We start from the raw sequence: 7,234 nt of genomic DNA on the forward strand, positions 1-7,234 counted from the left end.
TACAATATTTTCATCTTTCCTCCCAATCCTTCCCTTTCTAGAGCTAACCAACTTCTAGGCACTGCCAAGCAGCTCCATCCCCTGCTGTACCCTAAAATCCACACATTTCAACATTTCTGCTGCTTCATGGTACATGTGCTAACAATATGGTAAAACAAGAGGCGGTCTCAAGAGGGAAGTGAACCTTTCCATCCATGGAGACTCTGATATAACTTTGATTTTTCTTTGTTTTCCAGTGTAGCCACAAAGCAGAAAATGACTGAGCACATCAAGCAAACCTGAAAAAATCCTTGATGTCTTTCTGCACTGAGAACTCCTCACTATCCTCACTAAGTACTGCCTGCATCTCCACCCTTAGGCATGATTTGACACTGCACTGCACTGCACCTCATGTAGTCATTTACACCTGTGCAAAGTGAACGTAACATGGTAGTGAACTGTCACCAATCTGATTTGGTTGTGTTTTATATAGTCTTTGTATATGTACATCAGGGGCATACAAGGTCCAGGACAGTGGAGATCAGGTCCTTGTTTCTCTCTATAATACTCCCCATTTCATGCCTACGATCTGCCCAGTCTTCTCATCTTGTTGCTGACTCTGACCAAATGTTGCAACATCTGGCAGGCCCACACTGGGGGAAGGGCAGAGTCTCACCTTAAGGGGATCTCTGGGAGGCATTATTACCCACAGATCCACAATGTCTCCCAGAGCACTCAGACTCCCAATGGGAGTACAATGTGTTGCTGCAACCCTGAGGAGATGCAACATGTTTTTATCTATGTGGACAGGGGGATGGGATGGAGCCCGGGACTCAACCCTATCCATCCACTTTGGGGTGCTTAGCACACTGGTTATGGTAGCAGGCAGCAGTCCCTATATTCAAGAGAGTGCAAAGACTGTAATTGTGTTTAATACTACATGGAAGAGAGGATTAATTCTGTCTTTGTGCACCCCCATAAGAGTCAGAAACAATAACCCTCTGCCTACTCCTTATTTGCTTCTTCATGTTTTTTCCACTCACTACCACCTATGGTTGGAATGACCCGCTTGCTGTGTATCATAAAAATGTAGGGCTAGAAGGGACCTTGAGAATTCATCAAGTCCAGCCCCCTGCACCAAAGCAGGGCCAAATGCCTACACCACCCTGACAGGTGTTTGTCTAACCTGTTCCTAAAATCTCCAGTGATGGGGATTCCACAACCGCACTTGGAAGCCTATTCCAGGGCTTAATTGTCCATTGTAATTAGAAAGTTTGATCTTAATATCGAACCTAAATCTCCCTTTGTCATAAACAGATAGTTAAGGGTTAATGCCTCTTTTACCTGTAAAGGGTTAAGAAGTTCACCTAGCCTAGCTGACACCTGACCAGAGGAACCAATGGGAGGACAAGATGGTTCAAAAGGAAGGAGGGAAGTTCCCTTTGTCTGAGTCACTTTCAGTTTTGACCGGAGTGGAAAAGCTCCAGAATTCAGCCTCTTATCAAGTAGTGAGTATTAGTGAAGGAAATAAATAGGTTTATGTTTATTTCTTTGTAACTTGTCTTGGGCATTAGGAATAATCAAATTGGGTATTCTTTTGTGTACTAAGTTTTTGCCCAGGGGAACATCCTCTGTGTTTTGAATCTGTTGTCTGTGAGAGTAACTGGTATGCTAATCTCTCCCAGAGAGTTATCTTTTACCTTTCTTTTCTTTAATTAAAAGCCTTTTTTTTAAGAACCTGATTGATTTTTTCCTTGTTTTTAGATCCACGGGAGGTGGATCTTGATCCACCAGGAGTTGGTGGAAGAGAGGAGGGGGGATGGTTAATTTCTCCCCGTTTTAAGATCCAAGGGTTTTGGATGGTGTTCACCAGGGAATTGGTGGAGGAGTTTCTCAAGGCTACCCAGGGAGGGAAAGGTTTTGAGCGGGAAGACAGAGTTTCCCAAGTGACTCAAACTATTTGGGTGGTGGCAACTAGACCAGATCTAAGCTGGTAATTGAGCTTAGAGCTTTTCATGCAGGTACCCACATCTGTACCCTAAAGTTCAGAGTGGGGATGAAACCTGTGACACCCTTGTTGCAGATTAAGCCCATTACTTTTTGTCCTACTTTCAGTGGTTGTGGAGAACAATTGATCACCATCCTCTTATAACAGCCCTCACACAAGACTTATCAGGTGCCCCCTCAGTCACCTTTTCTCAAGACAAAACATGCCCAGTTTTTTTAAACTTTCTTCATATGTCAGGTTTTCAATTTTATTTTATTTTTATCATTTGTGTTGCTTTCTTCTGGACTCTCTCTAATTTGTCCACATCTTTCCTAAAGGGCAGGACCCAGAATTGGACACTCCACTACTCCAGCTGAGGCCTCACCAGAGTGGGTCAATTTCCTCCCACATTTTACATACAACACCGCTGTTAATATATCCCAGAATTATATTAGCCTTTTTCACAACTGCATCACATTATTAACTCATTCAATTTGTAGTCCACTATAACCCCCAGATCCATTTCTGTAGCACTACCAACTAGCCAGTTATTCTCCATTTTGTAGTTCTGCATTTGATTTTTCCGTGTAGTACTTTGTGCTTGTCTTTATTGAATTTCATCTTGCTGATTTCAGACCAATGCCAGTGTTGTTTTGAATTCTAATCCTCTCCCCTCCAAAGTGCTTGCAATCCCTCCCAGTGTAGTGTCATCTCTCCACTTCATTATCCAAGTCATCAATGAAAACATTTAGTAGTACTGGACCTGAGAGACGCCTGTGAGGTCCTACTAGATACATCCCGCCCCCCCCTCCCCAATTTGACTGTGCACCATTGGTAACTACTCTTTGAGTAGTCTTTCAACCAGTTTTGCACCCACCTTACAATAATTTGATCTAGACCGCATTTCCTTAGTTTGCTTAGGAGAATGGGGGGAGGGATAGCTCAGTGGTTTGAGCATTGGCCTGCTAAACCCAGGGTTGTGAGCTCAATCCTTGAGGGGGGCATTTAGGGATCTGGGGCAAAAATCTGTCTGGTGATTGGTCCTGCTCTGAGTAGGGGGCTGGACTAGATGTCCTCCTGAAGTCCCTTCCAACCCTGATATTCTATGATTCTATGAATGTCATGTAATACTGTGTCACTCCTTCAAATTCCTCCTCTGAAACCAACTTGCCTCACATTGCTGTCTACTATGGACTTCCACTCTTGTGCTATTTTTACTTCTAATCTCCCTCCCTGCCGCATACTCGCTTAAAATAATTTTTAAAGTACTTAAAAACTTTTTTCGCAACATAATAGGATTCATGTCATCTGTGTATTTCTACCCTTGTAACTATGAGAGGCCTTCAGTGGGAATGAGTTGTTGCTAACAATACAGTACATGCTGGGCAAGGCTAGCTGGAAAGACAGTCACTTCTTGCTAACAACCATTTGTAGAGCACCTGGCTGAGAAGGAAAGATTTCTGCAAACATACCCCATGTGAGTTCGTATACCTGGTGCAGTGGATTTCAGTGGCTATATATCATCATCTTCTGCTTCCTTAGAGAGGAACATGGGCATTGACATTGATTGACATGCACACAAAAAGTCATATTTTGTAGGCATTTTAGCTGGTAACTCAAAATAGTCATCTCACCATTTCCATTCCCTCACTAATTTCCATTTTCTGGTGTAATTTTTCATTTCATTATCACTCTGTGTTTTTCTCTTTATACACTGCGCTCACTTCATTTCTTCCTTTCATTTTGTTTCCTTTGATACCCTAACAGCTGGGTTTAAGAAAGTGTCGCTTTTATTTTTTGTCACTGGAGGCAAGGAAATTAGCACCTTGATGGAAGACATATTGCATGGCGCATATCAGCATTACAGAGATCTTAAACACATTTCACTCCACTGTGATTACAAAAACTTAGAGCTGGCATCACAATTTTCAGCCATTTTACCTCCCTTCCCCCCATCACTCTTGCAGAATGACAGACATAAACATATTTTTAAAAAAGTAGGCCGAGCCTCTCCCTTGACATTATCAGAGAATGGCAAACCTTTCCCTAGGCATTGCTGATTTTAGAAATACTTCATAGGGCTAGGTTTCAGAGTAGCAGCCGTGTTAGTCTGTATCTGCAAAAAGAACAGGAGTACTTGTGGCACCTTGTTAGTCTCTAAGGTGCCACAAGTACTCCTGTTCTTTTTTCATAGGGCTAATACATTTATTTAACATGCTTTCTCACTACGATCTTGCAACTACACAAAGGCTGCAGAGTTGTCCCATTAAGTGTCCTAGAGATTAAAATGATGCATCTGATTCTATATGTCAGAAGATGGATTGTGAGCATTGTGAAGGAAGGGGACAGGTGAGAAAGAGGCCCTCCTCCCTTTTGAGTATCAGGGACAAAGAAGCTGCTTGCACTTGCTCCTGTTCCCAGGGATCAAGGCTCTGAAAAGGGGGCTGGGAGGGGTCTACGAGCCTGCAGAAAAGGGCCAGCATGCCCAGGGGTGGAAATGTGATGGAGGGAGAAAATTGCCCAATTTCACATGGAAGAAGCAGCCTTGTCGGAGATTGTGCATCTTTTCATGCCCTTCCTGGAGTCGTGCAGCTCCTCAGCATTCCTTATGCAAGGCTCTGGCTTCAGAACCATGACCTAGCTCCCAAAATACGCACAGCTCAAGAGAGATGAGTGTCTGAGCTCAAAAGGTCCTCAGAAGTCCTAAATCTCGGGCGGAGGGGAAGCCTGCTTCTGAACCAAAGACCAGGAAAAAAAATGGCTGCCCGTGGAAAGCCAGCAAGCAATGTAGTTCTTTTAGACAAAGGTTTATCTAGCCTGAAAATAAATGTCTGCTACAATAACTTCAGGCACTGTCTGAATAGTAACTAAATTCACAACACCCTGAAAACAGGAGCCCAAAGGAAACCATGTGTCAAACAGTGATCCCAAGCCATAAACTAGTAATATGTAAAATCATAGTAACCACTTCACACTTATATGTGCATAGCAGCTTTCACTCTAGAGAAACCCATAGTGTTTTACAGATTGTATGCCATAAAGAGAGATCACTCACCAATCAATGAAATGTAGGCAGCTCTGGGGGAAACAGCAGCAAATCCTGTACCAGCAGCCCATAGCCAGCCAGGCTGTGGGCTTTTTTTTAGGATGAGAAGCAAATAATTGTACTCCAAATAATGCCACTGGGGAGAATTAGGGAGGCAGAAAGTAATCAGCCACGTTGAAATTCTTAAATGACAAAACTAATAAGGACCTTGGGGTAACAACTCATTGGGGGTGGGGGGCAAAGCTCCTCCCCTAACCAACTGCATTGTAACATCAAGCAGGGAAATTAGTTCAATTCAAAGGAGAGAGTGACTCTATAGTCCCCATAGACATCTTCAGCATTCAAATATCAGATACTGCAAAAATGGTGCCCAGTTCACCCCTTGAGTTTTGCCAGTGCAAGATAGAAGAACCTTGCTTCAGGCCACCACCAGCAGGAAGTCCATCAATCCTTTACCCTCGGTTCTCATTCTGTCATGGGGCTTTGAGCTTTCTGACACAGACCTATGCGGGTGGGGTAGACCTGAAAGGGTCTCCTCTCTTGGACATCCTCCACTGACAAAGCTCCTCTACATCCCTGGCTGGAATTTAAATCTGCTGTCTCCTGGCAGAACTCCCAGAGTCAATACTAATTCCTGCCATTCCCCCATCCCCGATAGGGCAAATCCACCATTTGGTGAAGGTGTAGTGGATAGAAACTTCATCCCCATTATGCCCCGGGGGAGAATCCACTGCATGCTCTGTATATAGGTTTACCCAAATCACATAGATTCCTTTTTATTGTTGGAAGGAATAAGCCCACTAAAAACTCAGAAGTTTGTCTTCCAGTCCTCCACAGAAACGTACAAAGTGATGATAAATTGTTACCTGGAAACCAGAGGGTTTATTCTCTTCTTTTAATGTGCAGATGACAAAGCTGTGATCAGCAGAGGCTCTCAAGCATGACCCGCTCAGGATATAGATCAGAGGGAACTGCTGGCGAAGCATTCTCCAGGATGGCCCCTTTCTTTAGGAAAGTTCTTCCCACTTGGGACCAATATAGCCCAGAACTGTAGATGTTCAGGTTACACTGCAAGGTTCATCATTTTAAGGGAGGCATTAGAGGATTGGAAGAATGCTGCCTGAGGGATATTCTTTAATGTGGGCTGGGTATTCAGTTACTTTATCTGTGCAGTATGTTTTATCTGGTGTTTGGTTCCACATTCAGGGATAGCTGCTGGTTTTCTCTTGTGTGCAAGTAATTGTGTTTTTAACTGTCTGGGTGCCTAGAGCATTAAGCACGTGCCCTGTTTGGTTTGGTTTTATAAATAATAAATAAGTAATGGTTGACTTCCATTCATGTAGTTACTGAACATGTGGCCCTTAAGGAGTGAGAAATCTCAGGATGCAGCTAATCGCGTGCAGAAGACTCAGCAAGGCAACTTGATCTAGATCAGTGGTTCCCAACAAATGGCCCTGACCTGACTAAGTAGTTAAGAACGTGAGTTGTCCCACTGATTTGATCAAACTACTCATGTGCTTAAAGTTAAGCATGTGATTAAGTGCTTTGCTGAACTGGGCCGATCTGACACTTGTACAAGTTTATCCAACTAAGACCTCTATTGGATCAGGCACTATTTCTCATTCAACTGCTTGTAACTCCTGACTTTCATTGGCGCATGGGAAAAAATAACCACACTGGCATCTGGAATGTTCCCAGCCCCATTGGGCAAGTCTAGACTGTGCAGTAAGCCTGGGCTCTGACTCAGGTTTGAGCCCAAGTCCCCCATTCTGTCCACACACAGACCAGTCTGACTCAGGTCAGCAAGCACTCAGGACCCAGGTCCTAGGACCCTCTTTGGGCGGGGAGGGGTTCAGAACCCAAGTCAGACTGAGACTCAGGTCCAAACCCTGTCATTTTTCAGTGTGGATGCAGTTCAAGCTGCAGACTCGTGTCAGAAGGTCTGTGTAATGGATCAGCATTAGTCCAGCAACTGTGAACCAAGATTTACAGTGTGGATCAGCATTAGTCCAGCAACTGTGAACCAAGATTTACAGTGCAGTGTGGATGCTCAAGGGCAGACTAGGAAACACCAAGTCCAAGTTTCAGAGATCTGGGTTGACAATGCAGTATAGACATACCCATAGAAGATTCGGGCTTGTACAGGTGAATGCAGGGCCGGCTCTAGCTTTTTTGCTGCCCCAAGCAGCAAAAAAAACCGCCGCCCCCTGAGCCCCCCCAAT

This window comes from Trachemys scripta, chromosome 6 (genome assembly GCF_013100865.1).
Source record: "Trachemys scripta elegans isolate TJP31775 chromosome 6, CAS_Tse_1.0, whole genome shotgun sequence".
In the NCBI taxonomy this organism is placed as follows: Eukaryota; Metazoa; Chordata; order Testudines; family Emydidae; genus Trachemys; species Trachemys scripta.